The sequence below is a fragment of the Rana temporaria genome, chromosome 5 (genome assembly GCF_905171775.1).
Source record: "Rana temporaria chromosome 5, aRanTem1.1, whole genome shotgun sequence".
NCBI classification, from domain to species: domain Eukaryota; kingdom Metazoa; phylum Chordata; class Amphibia; order Anura; family Ranidae; genus Rana; species Rana temporaria.
Genome location: NC_053493.1, coordinates 185,441,483 through 185,460,990, shown reverse-complemented (window position 1 = coordinate 185,460,990; position 19,508 = coordinate 185,441,483). Strand labels below are relative to the sequence as shown.

Here is a 19,508-nt window from a genome sequence, read left to right as displayed (position 1 = left end):
TCTGTAAATACATCCAAACAGGTAACCAGGTTACTCTACCCACAGGAGAGAACTTAACTATGCAACACTAAATTGTAACACCATCAGTATTGTGTATCTGCTCACATGTGGATGCGACAAAAATACTATGTAGGTAAAACAGAGGAACTTTTGGAAGCGAATCAAAGAACACGTTGATGACATACAGATAGGTGTTACGGAGAAACCTATACCTAGACATTTTGCAGAGTTTCATGATTTTAGCACAGATTTCTTAAAGTTTCAGGTACTAGCTCGGGTACACCCCCCAATTCGGGGTTGGGTAACTTTGACCAGAAAATTCTCCAGGTGGAAGCTAGATGGATTTTCAGGTTAAAGGCGACTCAATCTCCAGGTCTTAGGCCCCGTACACACGACCGGATCTATCCGCTGGAACTGGTCCGACGGACCAGTTCCAGCGGACCGATCCGGTCGTGTGTAGGCCCGAGCAGACAATTGTCCGGCAGATCGGACAGTTTCCAGTGGACCAGAATTGGTTGGCATGCTAACCAATCTGTCCGCTGGAAATCTATCCGTCGGACGTGTTCGGTCGTCTGTACAGACTCACCGGACACGTCCAACCGACCGCCATCCCCTGCATGCGTCGTACTGAATCGACGCATGCGTGGAAGCTTTAAACGGCAAGGCCGCGTCATCGGCGCTGCCACGCCCCGCGTATTGTTTACACGCGGATTTCTGTCTGATGGTGTGTATAACCATCAGATAGAAATCCGGCAGCCGGACGCAGCGGATCTGTCTGCTGGAAACGGTCCGCCGGACTGTTTTCAGCGGATAGATCCGGTCGTGTGTATGGGGCCTTAATGATGCCATTAGTTATGCCTCCTTTCTGTAAATCTTTGTATTACCTGATTTAACACATCTCCCCCCCCCCCCCCCAATAGCTGGTTGATCTGCCCTCCCCCTTTTTTTGACTGTTATAGTTACCTCTTCCTTGGTTGGTTCAATTAACCTGTAACCATGATAGTAAATGTACTAGTACATTAGGACATCTCCCCCTTTGGTGATATGTACAGAACTGACTATATCATCTACCACCTTGGCAATATGCCAAAAGATGTGTAAATGTGCAGCAAATCCCATTTCTCATATGGAGGAGCATTAGATTTTCCATTTTTATTTTTATTATTAAATGTTATATTTTTTTGCGTTACCCTGTCACTTTAATAATGTTATACTCCCATCTATTTGCATCCACCCGGGAACTGTCTAGGACGCGACTGTTCACCCATGGATTTTTTGGCCTAGCCCGTGTTCGCTTACTGCCCGAGATCTGCTACAGCGCCGCCATTTTCCATTTTGGATGCGCTGTGTGTAGAACCTCCCCAGAGGTGTTCCAACTGTTATCGATCTGTGGGATACCAAATTTTCTGACAGCCCTAGGACTGTCTACATCTTGGTCTCTCCCACACACCAGTGTGGAATGCAGCGTCGCCGATGTTGGCTCCCCAGCGCCGGTTTTGCCCCGCCGTATAGGTCTGGCCCAGCCTAACCACACGCGACCTTCTCCTCTCCCCCGGCATCCAATCATGCTTGTTGGTGGTGAGATTTCTAGGCCCCTCCCTCTCCAGCCATCAAGGGGGATTTGATGGCGACAGGACATGGACCACAGGGTCGGTGTATGCAAGTCTTAAGCATACATCCCCCACGGCTTCCAGTAGGCAGATGGACTCACTCCTGTCCCTCCGGATCCACCGAAACCCATTCATGGATTGGTTTCTATCCGGGCGACGGGAGCAATTCCAAGGACCCTCCCCCTGCATACATCCTCTTGGAAGACCAATGGCGGGCCCTCTTCACATATAAAAAGGTATGTCTGTTTCAGCCGTCCCTCAGCGGCTCATTTCTTGAGACGTGAGAGACGCGAAAGATAAACACCTTTTGAAGCTCACCAGGTATGGCGAATTCAGACTCTCCTTGTTGGTAATGTGAATGCTTATTTCCATTACCTCTTATTAAACCTGACCAGGTGGCCACTCTTTGCAGACTTCAACCGTATCTCTGCCTTTTGAAGTTTTTTCTTTGGATATTGTCCCACACGTATAGATAAATTGGATGGGGACAACTGCGCTATGTTTAGGTTATTAAAGTCTGGATTGATAAGCAGCAATTATTTCGTGAACAACAAAGAAAATTTGAGAAAAAATGGCGGAGCGAGCGACGTGCTGACGTCATCCCCCTCATCGCTGCTATTCTCTACACGAGCGGTTCTTCTTGTTAGCGTCAGGCCGGCGCTACAGGCTTGATGCTATTTTACTACCTGCCAAATGTGAGTTTTATACCTATGTACTTGTTTGCTCAAATAAAATACCTCTGATTTTATGCTATGTGGAGCACTTCTCTTTTTACATGATCCATGCAATTGAGTCCACATGAGAAGTTTACCATATCGTGGATACACCATTATCTAGCCCATTGGAGTGATATGCTGGGTTTGGTCCATTAGGACCTTCATTTCTGGAAAAACAGATTTGGATTACGGTGGTGGATTCACATGCGGTGTGCTGGAACCATAGGCATTCATCATTAGATCTGTGCACGGGTGTTTTCCAATTTAAATCTCTATGGACTGTCTTTTCACTTATTGAGATTTACATACGGATTTTGGACTTTATCTAATTGGTTCACTTTGAATTTATTTTTTACTTTTTGGCTGATTGGAATTTGACGGTTCTTTTTTGCACTTTATATGATCCATCTATCCATCCATCCTCCCTTGAATGGTGATTGATGTTACATCGGATGGATAGGATTGTTCGTTCACATTTCTCCATGTATATGTTTATTTAAGTGGTTGAAGCTACGTTTTCTAATATGCAATGTTGCACTATGATGTATAGTAATTTGTTCACAGTCTGTCATTAGCTCACCACTAAGCCACTACACACGTTGGGCTTTATGCCCCTTATGTTTCTCTACATTGGGATAACATTTTTGGTTTAGCGCAGTTACCTTTTTTCTCTGTGATTGTCCCACACATGTCACTTATACATTCTCATATCTTATTTATACGAGAACATTAAATTTCATCTCACAGAATTCACAGCACATTCGTGCATCTGGTGATTAAACTCTATTATAAACACCCAGTGTACACACTAGGTAAGTAAGTTGTTGTTTTTTTTCTCTGCTCACTTCACTTATCAGACATTCATATTTATAGGCCAAAAAAGGAGGGCCTCTTTTTCTCTATTGAGGTGACAGGAGAAACGCCCTCATGGGCTCTAGAGCCACACTCTTCCCATTTGGGCCGACATCTGTCAATTGCAGTCTCTGGGTGAGTTTATTCATTGGCCAACATAAATTGATTATCAATATAAATAGGGAACATGATTCTAATGTTTTGATAAATATGAACATTCGCCTAAACATCTTCATTCGAACCCTCCCTATGTATAGGATATCGCTGCACATGAATTGACCAGTGTAACTGTTTTTAACCTCCAATGCTCTAAATTATAACATACAGATTATAAGAACATTTACATAACACTATAATAAATGTATTTTTAATCTATATTAAATGTATGTACTAACTCATGTACTCGCTATATATTTGGACTTTTATATAAGTAAATCATGTCATTTATGTTGCGTTTGTCAATATCTCATTTATAGAAATTTGACATTCTGCTGTGCAACTCACAAGGCCCAGACGAAGCGGAATTGTCCACGAAACGCATTGGCCCTATTGCTTTCATTGTTTGGGACCTGCACACCCCAAATTCAAAACTCCAAGACTGTAAACAAAATGTATCTGGTCTTTATTTATAGAATGTACTGCCAGTTGGCAGAATAATAAAAACTTTAATTTTTCTATAAATCAATGTATCTGAATATTTGTGCCCAAAGGCACATCTAAAGTCCCACCTTGTTCCAAAACCTCCCCCCTTTTTTCTTTTGTAACATATTTGCATATTTCCAAGGGATGGACATATAAGCCTCATAGGCTTACCTGTAGGGGAAAAGTGTTTGTAAAAGGTTTACAACCACATTAACCACTTCAGTCAAATGACCAGGTCACTTTTTGCAATTCGTAACTGCGTCGCTTTAACTGACAATTGCGCGGTCGTGCGACGTGGCTCTCAAACAAAATATACGTCATTTTTTTCCCACAAATACAGCTCTCTTTTGGTGGTATTTGATCACCTAAATAGAAATAAAATAAAAAAAGGGTTAACCACTAGGGGGCGGGAAGGGGTCACGTGTGTCCTAGGGAGTTATTCTTACTGTTAGGGGGCATAGCTACGTGTGACACGTCACTGATCGCTGCTTCCGACGAGAGGAAGCAGACAGAACAGGGAGATGCCTTGTTTACAAAGGCATCCCCCTGTTCTGTGACCCGATTGTGGGACACCGGCAGACATTGAGTCCGTGGGTATGGTCATGAAGACCGCGGTGGGCACACATGCGCCCGCTAGGGGGCAAGATTCAAAGCAATATATATATATATATATATATATATATATATATAAATAATTAGTGCTGTCAAGCGATTAAAATTTCTAATCGCGATTAATCGCATTAATGTCATAGTTAACTCACGATTAATCGCGCGATTAAGGAGGTTCACCCTTTAAAAAAAATTTTTTTTGTTTTCTTATTTTTTTTATTTTTTTTTATAATATTAAATTGTGTTTTTTTATTTTTTTTACATTTTGATCACTTTTATTGCTGTCACAAGGAATGTAAACATCCCTTGTGACAGCAATAGGTGGTGACAGGTACTCTTTATGGAGGGATCGGGGTCTAAAAGACCTCCGAGCCCTCCTTTGCACTTCAAAGTATTCAGATCGCCGAAAACGGCGATTCTGAATACTGTGTACTTTTTTAAATCCGGCGCCATTGGCAGCCGAGAAACCCGGAAGTGACGTCATGACGCCGCTTCCGTGGTTTCAATGCGGAGACTGAATCAAAGCCGTTTACGGCTTAGTGTCAGTCTCCGCCTGAACACAGAACGCGGCGGATGGAGGATCGGGTCTCCCGGTGGGACGGGAGGCCCGGTCAGAGCGGCGAAAGGCGGCGGGAGGGGGGGGGATGTCCCCTCCCGCTCCTCCGGCATAACAACCGAGCGGCTTTTAGCCGCATCGGTTGTTATGTTTGGATAGCCGATCGCCCGCTCTAAACAACGGTACCAGGATGATGCCTGCGGCTGCAGGCATCATCCCGGTATAACCCCCGAACGCCGAGGATGCATGTATGCGTCCCGTCGGCGTGAAAGGGTTAAGAGGTACGTGCTGACAAAAAAAAAATGTTTTAAAGGGTGAACCTCGTTAATCGCGCGATAAAAAAATTTACGGTGTGGGTTTGTGTTAACGCCGTTAATAACGCGTTTAACTGACAGCACTAATTTTATATATATATATATATATATATATACACACACACACACACACACACACACACACACACACACACACACACACACACACACACACACACACACACGTTGCTTTGCCTGCCCGTGCCATTCTGCCGACATATCTGCGTGAGGCAGTCGGCAAGCGGTTAAGCAGTGTGTTATTTTAATAGCGAACCTTATTATTGTACCATCGCCATTAACATTATCAGAGCTTTGCCAGACTAGCCAACTATAGGAATAGACAAGTTAATACATATATATGGAATACATAGATGGTATCTATAACCACCTAATATTTATTTCACAGCCCTATTCCAAAATTGATTAAATTCATAATTTTCATCAAAATTCTATAAACAATACCCCATAACAACATGAAAGAAGTTTGTTTTGGAACCTTTGCAAATTTATAAAAAAAATAATAAAAAAAAAACAACACACACACACACACACACACAAACCACAACACTTTTATTCACAGCCTTTGTACAATAGTTTGTGGAAGCACCTTTGGCACCATTTACAGCCTCAAGTCTATAAATATGATGCTAAAAAGCTGGGAACGCCTATTTTTTTTTTTTTGCAGTTTCTCCCATTTTTCTCAGTTGAATGGGGAGCATCGGTACACAGCCATTTTCAGATCTCTCCATAGATGTTCAATCAGGTTCAAGTCTGTGCTCTGGCTTGGCCACTCAAGGACATTCACAGAGTTGTCCCGTAGCCACTCCTTTGTTATCTTGGCTGTGTGCTTATGGTTTCCTCCAGATATGATGCTTGCCATTCAGGCCAAAAATAGTTCAATCTTTGTTTTATCAGACCAGAGAATTTTGTTTCTCATGGTTGTAGAGTCCTTCAAGTGCTTTTTGGAAAACTCCAGGTGGGCTGTCATGTGGCTTCAGTCTGGCCATTCTACCATACTGGCCTGATTGGTGGAGTGCTGCAGAGATGGTTGTTCTGGAAGGTTCGCCTCTCTCCGCAGAGAAATGCTGCAGCTCTCTCAGAGTGACCATCGGGTCCTTGGTCACCTCCCTGACTAAAGGCCCTGCTCCCGATTGCTCAGTTTGGCCAGACAACCCGCTCTAGGAAGAGTCCTGGTGGTTCCAAACCGCTTCCATTTATGGATGATGGAGGACACTGTGCTTATTGGAACCTTCAATACTGAAGACATATTTCTGTACCCTTCCCCAGACCTGTGCCTTGATACAATCCTGTCTCATAGGTCTACAAACAATTCCTTGGACTTCATGGCTTGATTTGTGCTCCGACATGGATTGCCAATTGTGGGACCTTATATTGACAGGTGTGTGCCTTTCCAAATCTTGTCCAATCAACTGAATTTACTGCAATCAAGTTGTGGAAACATAATGCACCTGAGCTAAATTTTGAATGTCATGGCAAAGGCTGTGAATACTTATGTACGTGTGATTTTTTTTTTTTTTTTCGTTTTGTATTTTTAATAAATTTGCAAAGATTTCAAACAAACTTCTTTCACGTTGTCATTATGGGGTATTGTTAGTAGTATTTTGGAGGAAAATAATGAATTTAATCCATTTTGGAATAAAGCTGCAACATAACAAAATGTGGAAAAAGTGAAGCACTGAATACTTGCCAAATGTACTGTATATAAAAAGACACAAATGCAGCTCTGTAGGTTATATGGCAGTCTTACGTTTATTTTTTTAATGCAAGCATTGTAAATGCCTGGATTTGACTTGATATAATCTTACTGCAGTCACTGTACAGCAGAGCCAAGACTGTAGGGGAAATAGCAGCACAACAAGCTAGTTTGTTGTGCTGCAGTGCAAGGGAATTGCTAAGGAGGAAAGCATACCGAGAGTGAATTGCTGATAAGCCTGCTACTTCTTCAATCACCAATTCGTAACTGCAGCAGAGAAAGATCCCTCCACTGGGAAATATGGCTGTGCTGTATGGCACAACCGTTTCTATCTCAAAACTTAATGGACAGGAATACAAAATTGTTTGGCAGATAAAACCGGTCATATATGTATTTTATCTGTTTTACGGCTGCTGAACTGAACTCCAGGGAAAACAAATATCCCCCCCTCGCAGCAGGAGAGACACTACACTTTCTTAAATACTACCCGTTAAGTAGAACAATATTATAGTGCAGAGAGGATAGCATTTCAGCATGTTCACCTATTAAATGGATTCTATTTTTTTTTCCCATATATTGCTGCCACTTCACAAAAAAAAAAAAAAAAACTCACCACCACGCTCACTTGGTACAGAGGAAGGAGAACAGAAGCATCTTCTAGCAAGTCTTTTGCGGCGTGCAACATTTTCTTTCCACCACTGAAGAGGATCACCATGTCTGTCAATTACTGGTTCCTTCAAATAGAGATGAAGTTCATAATTCAGGCCCATTATTGATGCAGATTCAGAAGAATCCTCCGCATGAGGCCCCAATAAAAACGCTGAACATCGCATCAATTCCACCACGATGAAGATTCTCTTCTGCCCGTTGTCTTTTTGGATGTTTGTTTTTGAAGCAGCCTGCTCTTCCAGATTAGTAACATGCTCTTCCTGACTTTATGAAAAAGGAGGGGTGTACTGCGCCAATTCGATAAATAGTAAACTAAAATGTTATACAACACCAATAATAATGGTCAAAGGAAGAGCAGCGCTGTTGTAAGCTAAAATGTGACACTAGTGATAATGAAGTGCTAGATAAATGTCAAGTGAATAAATAGAAGTCTGTGTGAACAAACCCCCAAAAAAAACCTTAGGAATACCATTAACAAAGCGTCAAAGGTAAAAAATGTGAATATAATAAAGATTAAATGTAGAGTCTCCATATAAAACTTAAATATCCCCAGTGTTCAACGAATCCAATAGTCCAGGAAAAAGTGCTGACAGGATAATGCCTCCACCAAACAATAACACTGTCGCTTACCAGACGGACGTGATCTCTAATTATAGGAGATCAATATGTGCGTATGGTTGATATCCCAGCCTGGGGTATCTATTGGTAGCAAAAATCCCTCAGTGTGGTTGTCTCAAACAATGTAGCAATCCAGGATGCACCACATAAAACAAGGAAGGGATTAGCATAGTGCAAAACCCTTAAAAATGTAATAAGTAACATAAAAATGCACACTTACATCGAAGTAGTGAGATAAGGCATAAAAAAAAATAGAATTGAGCCGGCCGGCTCTTCGATTCAGCAGCCCGTATCTTCCGGGTCTGACACACAGCACGGTGACGTCAGAACGTCGTTCCTCCCAACGTTTCGTCACTAGAGGGACGTGGTCACATGGACCTTTCTGCAGGAAACGCCTGCACCTTGGTGTTGAATATCCTATCAGACAGACATTGTTTTGCCTTGGCCAATACATCTTTAGAAGAGAAAGCATGATTCTTGTATCAAGCATCCAAAAGACATGCCAGCACAACATTTTTATTCTCTTCATGGTTCTCAAAGCGTTTGGTGAGGCTGTCCCTCATGACCTGCCTGAATGTTTTAATGCCACATGTGTGGGGTCCTTCATTCTCTTGAAGAAGCATCTTCAGCACTCTAACACATGGGATGACAGATGAGTCAATGACATCTAGTGTCACCTCCACTATGATGAGGGGGGTTTCAATTACATTGGCTACAATGTCCCACTGGTCAGCACAGTAGGACAAGAATATCCTCCATGTTCACCTGAGCACGCTTCTGTTCCAGCATTATTTGCAGCATGTGAAGTGTTGAGATCCATCATGTTGGGCCAGCCTGAATCAAGTGGTTTTTGGGTAGGCCAAAGTCTTCCTGAATGCACCTCAGTCTATGCTTGGCAAGGACTGAATAGGCAAAATGGCCTGCGCACTTCTTCAGCATGCCAATTATACCTATCAAAGCTCTTTGGCTTGACAGACCACCATTTACCACAAATTGCAGGGTGTGTGCCATGCAACTGAGACTGACACTTCAGCAAGCCTCATTCTTTTCACCCTGTTTGCTCCCCTGTGTCGAAGCACAAGCGTCACTCGGTCTTTATTCCACAGTCTTCAAGCATGCCTAGAAACATTTTGTTAATGTACTCCCAAGTGTGGGATCCTTGCATCACTTTTGTATTCAACACTAATTGCCTTTTTTCCATCCACTGTCAATGAAGAGGCATGCAAGACTCATTAGTGACTCTGTTGGTCCTGACCAGCAGTTAGTCGTGAATGAGAGGGAGTTGCCAGCATTCTCTGGTTGCAGTATAATCTTTACTTTCTCAACATTTTTGGTGAATCTTTACCAACATTTCGATTTGGTAATACTTTTACTCTTCAGTGTATACCTTGGCTCAACTATGGACATTAACCGCGTAAATCCAGAACCATTGTAAATGGCTGGTTATCAGTAACCATCATCAGTAACCACTTAGCTTTTACTATTGTTTGGGATAGTGGTGTTTCACTTTGTGATTCAGTGTGTTTTCTCTGTGCTGCATTATATAATTCCACATGATGAACTCTTAGATGGGCCCAATGATTTGATGTATTTTTGCAGTTGCTGATCTCATGGCCACATTGTTTGTGCACGTGTTGCACATTGCCATTTTTCCTGGGGATGGTTGAGATGAGAAATAGTCCCAGACCACTTACTTTTTCTCTCTGCATCCATCTACCTTGAAATTTTAAAACAGATAAGGGTTAAAACTGGCACAGTGCACCCTGCCTTGGATGTGTGGCAGTGGCACCCTGTCGTGGGTGGCTGCCTGGCAAAGGGTATCCTGCTGTGGGTGGGTGGCTGCCTGGCACGGGGCATCCTGCTGTGGGTGGGTAGCTGCCTGGCACGGGGCATCCTGCTGTGGGTGCCTGCCTGGCACACCCTGCTGTGGGAGTGTGGGTGGGTGGCTGCTGGCTGGCACCCTGGCGTGTCCTCTCTGGTCCAGTTCCACCATTCCATAGTGTGCACTGCCCCAGTCAAGGGAGGCCTTAGCCCTATCCGGGTAAAAGAAGCCAGGACCAACACATGTAATGACCTGTGCACTGGGCCTGCAGTGCACTGCAAACCTTCCAAGTCATGGCTTCTTCTACTGATGGGCCGATGATGATGACATAGTGGGCCCCAAAAAGATGGTTGTCGCGGCCAGGGGGAGATCAATATTGGCAAGTTTCTGACCGATACTGATTCTTCGAAAATTTGCAAATATCGGCCATAATAACCGGCTGCTCTGATAATCCAATGACCCCCTACTGCAAACATCAAAAGGCACAGAGTACCATTAAAAAGGACTTTTTCTAAAAGACTCTGGTGATCACAGGCACTCTGACATCAAGTACAATGCACAGCCAATAGCCCTGCATAGTATGCGAGGATGTCAAGGAACAACCAAGCTGGAGCGGCAGGGAAAAATAAATAAAAAAAAGGAGAAGAGGAGAGCACCAGCTACTGGGAGACAGTGTTAATTACATCAATGAAAACATTTGTCATAATTTGTCAGTGGCTTTTTTACAGTGACGAAAACTAAACAAAAAAAAAAAAAAGTACAGCACATTTTCGTCAACTGACGAAAAGCGAACCCGTTTTATACACCAATATTTGTTTACCAACAGGAGGCGGGGGATCAGGCGGTCTACCCATTGGGGGGGTGGTCAAGCCGGCCTCCCTGCCTCTCCTGGCCCTTGGACAGTACTTCCGGGAAAGTCTAAAATTAGGAAAAAAACACAGCGCCACCTCCTGTGTCAGTCTCATTGTAAGCTGAAGCTTCTAAAAACCTCAATAGCTTCATTCAAGTTGGCCACTCTCCTCCTTTGAGGGTTGCTGTAGATTGGAGAAGGAGAGCGGTCACATGACAATCCATGAATTGTCCGAAAGAGCAGTCATATGACCAGGTCCATGCAAGAACAAAGCTATTGAGGTATATATTTAGAGACTAATTTACAATGAGAGTGACATAGGAGTGTGTACCAGAAAGGTCTGGCAGCGATTTATTCTCAACTTTAGAGTATGCTGGCAGTGCTGTCCCAGAAGACTGGGGGTCTCCTGAGAATGCATGGGTAGCTGTGTATTGTGGGGGGCTTTGTATTGTGCAGATGGTGGGGGGCTGTGTATTGTGCAGAGGGTTGGGGGCTGTGTATGGTGCACATTCGATTTTAGTGGACTAAAATGATTGTATTCTACTAAAATGTACTGGAGATTTTAGTCGACTAAAATACAATGACTAAAATGGGACTAAAACTACTATGCCCGTTTAGTCCTAAGACTAAAACTAAATCGAAATTTGTTGCCAAAATGAACACTGCTGGGAGAACAAGGGATAAGTTAAAGTGGTAAGTCACATACATACATTACTGGTTTCCTCTCTGTTAAGTACTGTGGGTGTAAGGTGCAAGGTGCAAGGGCCAGTGAAATAATGCCCTGTACACACCATCACTTTATGTGATGAAAAAAAATGAAGTTTTTAAAAACGTCACTTTAATTGACCGTGTTGTGTGGGGGAAAACGTTGTTTTATGTCTTCTAAAAAACGACCAAAAAAAAAAATTGAAGCATGCTTCAATTTTATGTGTCGTTTTTCAAAACGTCAACTTTTACTTCACAGAAATTTACCGTGTGTAGCAAAAGACGTCGTTTAAAACGACGTTTTTTCACCCGCGCATGCCCAGAAGCTACTTATGAAGCGAGCTTCAATGGAAAAACGTGGTGGAACGTAACCTCGCTTTGCTAGAACATTGTGAGAAAAACGATGGTGTAGGCAACTTCGTCTTTGAAAATTGAAGTTTCAAAAACGTCATTTTTTACTTCACAGAAAATGTCGTTTTTTTTCATCACATAAAGTGATGGTGTGTACGGGGCATAAGGATAAAATCAATCCTTGACATGGAGTTATGCGAGGAAGAAATGCAGGAATACGCTTGTTTGTGTGGGAATTTGTGACGCCAGGTGTCAATTAAGTGGAGGGACGATATTAGTTTGGAGAATTTAGTGTCCGTCGTCATCCCCGGAGCAGGAGGTGTGAGTTGAAGCCTATCCAAGGCAGGGTTCAATGTGGTATTGAAACCCCCCAGCCAGACTGCCTGGACTGAGGGGTGTCGTGCCATGAACGCAATCCCTTCCAGGACTACCGTCATAGAGAACGGAGGGGGTACATAGTACGCCAAAAGGAGAAAAGGTTCCCCATAAAGTTTACAAGAGAGGAATACATAGCGACCCTGAGGATCTGTACAAACCTCACACAGTTCAAAGTGTACTGATTTAGCAATAAGCACCGAGACTCCACGCGCATTGGGTAGTGTGGGTCGAGTGGTACGCCCACCCACGGGCGGCGGAGTGCCATCTGCAGTCTCCCTTCGACATGTGTCTCGACCAGTACCACTACGTCGGCCCGCTGCTTCTTAAACGTCAGGGTTGATGATCGCTTGATTTTTTTCACGAAGACCCCTGACATTCCAGGTGAGGAACTTCACAGACGCCATGAGTCACAGTGTAAAAATAAGTGCGATCTAGCAGGGCCTAGCACACCAGCCCTCCCTGTGGGATCCCAAGGGCTCACACAGATCAAGGATAACTCAGACATTTCTGGACCAATCATAGTACATAAGACCTGTAACAGTTGCATAGTCTGACGCGTAACCTGCATTTGTATAGCAACATACATGGATTTACTCAATAAACAAACTTCCCTGCCCCCCTCCCCCCACCCCAAAAAACCTGTGCGGGCATCGTCCCTTAACCAGAAAAGTAGTTCAAACCGTAAAAGAAAAGAAAAAAAGGAGGGAAAAATTGTCCGAAAAAAAACCATGAAGGATTAAATGAACGGGACTGCCGAGGCGTAAAGGAGCTTGCGTTCAAGCCCCACAATACACGGGTGTAGCAGGCCGGAGATCTGCAGCAGTTCCATTCATTGCATCTGTGTTCCCTAGAACCATTTTGGGAAGAGTCTTGCTGCACCTTGCCCTCAGCGAGCAGGACACACACAGTTCCGGGGCTCCAGTCCCTAATGTAGCATAATGGGCCGCATGAGACCCCAGGAGAGGATAGTGACATAGGTATAACCTGACTCTCAAGGAGCTATTGGTGGGGTTAGGGTCAGGCCAGCACGGTCAAAACAATCAGGAAGGGCAGTGGGCCTAGGTAAGTGGGGGGTACCACACCAGCTATGAGGGGGGCACACACAAAAAAAAACTGCAACCAGAAACTAACCCCCCAACCGAAAGTGAGTAACACAATGCCTGGGGTGTAGTCCAGAGCCGATGACTGACTCAGGGGGGGGGGGGGAGAAAAGTAAAAAAAGAGAGTCTAGCCCACTGCCATTTGCATATATAATGCGGGAGGACGAGTACTCACAGTGCATCAGTCAGCATGTTCAGGTTCCACTCTGCGCTCCAGCCAGGTGATTACCTCCTCAGGATCTTCAAAAAAGAAGGCACGGCCGTCCCGTTCCAGGCGGAGACGGGCTGGAAACAGCATGGCGTACTTAGGATGATGGATACATAGTCTGCGCTTAGCCTCCATGAACCCCTGGCGGCGGCGTTGTATCTCAGCCGAGAAATCCAGGAATATGGCGACTCTAACGTTTCCTAAGGGGATATTGCCTTTTACTCTGGCCATCCACAGGGCTGCATCACGGTCTTTGTAATTAAGAAGCTTGGCAATGAAGGTGCGAGGGGGGGCTCCCTGTGGGGGTGGTTTAGCCGGCATTCGATGAGCTCTCTCCACTGTGAGTATGGGGGAGAAGGCCTCCCTGCCATATGTATTGACAAGCAATTGCTCAAGGAATACAGTGGGATCCTTACCTTCCGCACCCTCCGGCAGGCCAATGAACCTAAGATTACATCTCCTGATTCTGTTCTCCATGTCGTCCTGCTTGGAGAAGAGCTGGGTAATCTGTCTCTGCATGCGGTCTGTGCTCTCCTGCAAGGGGGGACGGCATCCTCCACAGTGCTGAGCCTGGTTTCTGCTGTCTTGACCCGGTCCCAGAGCTTATGCAGATCTTGCCTCATCAGGGAGATATCTACTTTGACCTCCTCTATTTAGGCTGTGAGCGCGGTTCTGCAAAGGGTGATGGCTTCAAGAAGCCATTCTGTGTCTCCCGCCGTGCGTCCCCCTTCCGCCCCCCCGCCGGCGCCATCTTCCTCCACATCCACTCTATCCTGCCGGCGATACTGATCGAGCTTCGCCACGTCCGGAGGATTTCTGTCCTTTCGGGGGAGACATATCTCCGGAGGTTCCGCTGATCGTGGGAGTCCAGGCAAAGAGTTTTGGGTCGTTTGCGATGTACAGGATTGCGATATAGCAGGAGTAATGGACGGAGCGTCTCCCAAACACGTCCTACTCCATGCGGTGCAAGGCCACGCTCCGCGTAAGCAAGCGTTATTAAACATGTATACCATGCTGCACTTGCACAACTGCACCTGGGCCCATACTAGTTTTGCAGGATTAGCGAAAATCCCATGCAGCCTTTTTTCTGCTTCTGAGCAGCCTAAAAGTAAGCTCCTGCTGACCAAATGCACATTATTCTGGAGACACAACACCTTACAGTCCGCGGATATCCGTATAGGGGTGTATCGACTTACAGTTGTACATGCCCCCCCGGATTAAACAGTATGTATGCAGTAGATAATCATCACTTGTCTGGTCAAACATTTCTCCCATAGTAAAAATTCACACTTCAATAGTATTTATGGGCTGCTGTTATGTCTCAAGAGACCCTTCTGAACCTGCCTTCCACATGGTGGACATGGCCGCCCCTACACTTCCTGCCTATATAGAAATAGACCATACTGAGCTAGCCTGCGCCCTCTAGTGGCTGGAGGAGAAAAGAGAAACTGCAAAAATGCAGACTTAACATTCCTGCTGCAGGACTCTCAACATAAGAGGAGTCCAATCTTCACCCATCACGGCGGGCTTTGTCATAAAAGACCTTCAGGGACTGGGTCCCCCTTAATTTGGGGTCCACTCCCCTGGACCCTGCAGGAAAGCACCTTGGTCAGAACAAACACTGCACAGGGTTCCATTAGGCAGAATCCAGTGCCGTAAGGCTGCATTACAGGCAAACCTCCTGGCTCCGATTGAAGTCCATGATTTTAATAGAAATGTCCAGACCTCCAAGTATGCTCCAAGAGCACATGTATCACATCAGTGACCACCACCTTACAGACACTGGCAAAAAAACTGAGGTACTTCCTGTGTAGGAGGAGTTATACAGGGACGGACTTCCTGCTTGATCTGCCAGTGTCCATTCACCCATAGGTGGCGTATAACCCACATAACTAAAACAGTGTGTAAATAATCAACCTGCGCAATCCTATATCAATGAAATTTAAAAAGTTGCTAGCAAACACACAGAAGTGATTCAAACCTTAGAGACACATTACTGAGGAAGTTCTGAGGTTTGGAGGCAACGTACGTATAGGACAAGGTTTTCACGTATATGGAATCATCCCACGATCCTCTCTGCATCCAAGGATTCTGCGATTGTATATGACAGACATTTATGGTTAGCACAGCCCAGTGTTACTCAACTCCAGTCCTCAAGGTGCCCCAACAGGTCATGTTTTCAGGATTTCCATTATTTTGCACAGGTGATTTGATCAGTTTCACTGTCTTAGTAATTTACCACAGCCATTTCATCTGAGGGAAATCCTGAAAACATGACCGGGGGTCTTGAGGACTAGAGTGGAGAAACCCTGGCACAGCCTATAGTGCAATTTTTGTAAGTGCAACACTATACTTTGACAACACTTTGTCAAAATAAATCAAGTTTTAAACTGAGAGAACTAGATTGTGCAGGCGGAAATCCAATCATGGAAGCTGTCTCATCCACACTGCACCCACCATCAAACTATATCTCCCACAAATCTCTGAGAAAATCTGGCAAAATCATATGTTTTTGGTCCCTTAGGGCTCATTTAGAGGGATGATTAGTCCCATCCTCGGCAGACAAGTTTGAATTGGTCAAAGACCTTCACTTGTTTGCAAGACACCTTATGTATAAAGTGCTATATGATAACCAACAAAATGCAATTGCTTCCCCAGAGAAAGATAATTCTATTCTCGACAATGTCACTCTTCAGGAACTCCAAACACTACAGGTCCTGATGTCTCTGTGGGATGAGAGTAATCCTGAAGAAGGAGGTTGGACCCATCAGATACCAGGAGGTTCAATACAATCTAGATCCAATAAACCAGTATATGTCACTCCCAAGACATACAAATCTAAATCACGATCATTTCCTGTCCTGCAGGGCAACCCCAATATCTGGGCGTTTGTCCTGCAGGTCAAGAATTGAAGATCGGGTCCTCCTTCCAACTTGAATCCCAATGTAAAAGCAGCTCTCAACACTATACGCAACAATGATGATATGATAGTCAAACCCTCGGATAAAGGGGGAAATGTGGTCATAATGAACAGGCAAGGCTACGAAAAAATGTGTTATGACACCATCCAGAATGGTACAGACCAGTACCAGCCTTTTTTATTTTGCAAAGTATCAGAAGATACAGAGAAATCCTGAATCGGCGCATAGAACAGGAGTTATAGATGACAACAATTCTTAAATATAGAAACCCCTACAACACCAACTTTGTACGCACTACCAAAAGTGCATAAAGGGGTTACACCACCACCTGGACGACCCATAGTGTCAGGCTGTGGCTCATTGACAGAAAACATAAGCAGGATCATTGATGAATATCTATACCCCCATGTACAAAGTCTCTTTTCACATGTTAAAGACACCATAGAACTACTAAAAAATTACTGATGGCCTTTCAATACTTAAAAATACATGGCTTGTGGCAATTGATATAGAGGGCTTGTATAATTCCATCCCCCACCTGTTAGGTATTCAGGTAATACGTGGTTTCTTGAATGAACGCGACAAGGATTTGCGGAAATATAACAACTTTATAGTAGAAATGCTAGAATTTATCCTTCCCAATAACACCTTTCTTTTCAAGCGGTGCAGGGTGTTGCTATGGGGGCAGGCTGTGCCCCCTCCTATGCTAACCTGTACCTGGGGGGGGGGGGGGGGGAGCATGATCTTTTTGGAGAGGATGAGGGGGATACTGTGTTTGAGAACATACTCACTTGGCATCGCTATATAAATGTCCTGATGATCTGGGCAGGATCAAGAGAGGATTTGATTTTTTTGGAAGGTCTACAGACCAATCTCAAATTTACGTATAACTTTAGTCAAGAGAGGATCACTTTCCTAGATGCTGAACTATATGTGGATAACAAGGGCAATTTATGCTCTACACTACAGAAAACCCACAGCTGGGAACACTCTCTTGCATGCCTCATGTTCACATCCTAAACCGTTAATTAACAGTATCCCATTTAGTCAATATTTGAGACTCAAGCGCAATTGCTCGCATCAAAATGACTTCAAGCGAGAATCAAGTCAGCTATACAATCGCCTTAGATCTAGGGGGTACACAAAAACAGGAATACCTTCATTTACAAATCAAAAGAAAGGATGAAATAAAATTCAATTCGTATCATCACCAGATACAACAGACAGCATGCGTCAATTTAGAAAATATACAACAAATTCTGGTACCTGTTAACATCAGATGATAAGATCAGTAAATGTATAAAAACATATCCAGAAACTTTAAACGATCTCCTTCAATTAGAGATACTGCAGTTTCGAGCCATTATGCAACTCAAATGATTCCCAAGCCAACTAAAACCGGGACATTCCCATGTGGGAAATTAAATTTCTGTCGCTATATAATAAAAGGCTCCAGCATTAATTTACCCAATGGTGACATTTGGGCACCAAAATTTAGAGCCACATGCCAAACTGTAGGCATTATTTATTTAATGAAATGCAGTTGTGGAGCATTCTATGTGGGAAAAAATAAATAAAAATTGTTCTAAACACCCATCAGCAGACACATGGGTCTCTTCCATAATCACTATTTGACAATGCTGGGCTTCTATGCCTTGGAGCATATGTCCCTCAATGAAAGACGGCGATGCAGATTGACGCCTCCTTCAGGTTGAGGCGAAATGGATAAATAATCTTAAAGGATCACTAAAGGAATTTTTTTTTTTTAGCTAAATAGCTTCCTTTACCTTACTGCAGTACTGGTTTCATGTCCTTATTGTTCATTTTTGCTTTGAAGTGGCTGTAATTCTGCTCTGATCTCCACACTTCCTGGTTGCCTTTTTCCTTATAACCATCATACTGGGAGCTTTTCACTGTAGGTCTAAGCTGTCATTACTGTGTGTCTAAAACTTAACAGAACCAATCAGATTCATTTTAAAAACAAAACACTGCCCTGGATTTGTTTGTTTTGTGTGTCTCTCTAGTTCGCAGGAACATGAAAACTGTTTAAAAGTGAAACTAACCTACAGACACATTATAGGATTGATTTTTTATCTATTTGTAATAATTTTTAAAAGGAATCAGTTAACTTTTATGTCTCTATACCCTGTAAACAGTCATTTCAGCAAAAAAAAAATGTTTCCTTTAGTGACCCTTCAAGGCCATACAATACCCAGGCCTAAATGAAAACATTAGTTATAAACCATTTTTGTAAATTCGTGCTAAACTGTGAAGGGTTTTTCTGTTTTTTCCTTTTTTCTTTTTGCTACATATTAATATTGCACAATGGGTTGTGATGTCTGAGCTCTTGATCAGCCGACTCTCAGTGCTGCATTGTCCTTCCTTCTCTCCCCCCCTCCCTTTTTTATCCCCTTGCCATGGAATCCTACCCGATGCCTCCAAAGCGTTAGGCCTTGTATCGGAGAGATATGCCAACCATCCTGGATCGTATACAGCGACCATGAGGTTGTGGGCTCTCCGACTAGACCGATCGCATTATGCTTATGAGGTGAACAATAATATGTGTAAACTGGCTCTATTGCAATTATACACAGTGGGCCAGATTCAGAAAGAAGTTACGCTGGCGTATCTATTGATACGCCGCGTAACTTCTAGGATGCTCCGGCGTATCTTTTTTCTGTATTCAGAAAACAAGATACGCCGGAATTTTGCTAAGATCCGACTGGCGCAAGTCTCTTATGCCGTCGTATCTTAGTTGCATATTTATACTGGCCGCTAGGTGGCGCTTCCGTCGATTTACGCAAGGAATATGCGTAACTTTGTTTACTTTGTTTACATTAGTCTTTTTCCGGTGTAAAGTTACCCCTGCTATA

At 43.8% G+C, this 19,508-nt stretch overlaps 1 protein-coding gene and 1 pseudogene across 2 annotated transcripts in view; both read right to left on the bottom strand.

Annotated features, from left to right (window-relative positions):
* The window catches only part of LOC120940524 (polypeptide N-acetylgalactosaminyltransferase 4-like), a 401,853-nt gene that overhangs the window by 356,348 nt on the left and 25,997 nt on the right, over positions 1 to 19,508 (bottom strand). The window lies entirely within an intron of this gene.
* Positions 8,589 to 11,579, bottom strand: LOC120940525 (annotated as a pseudogene).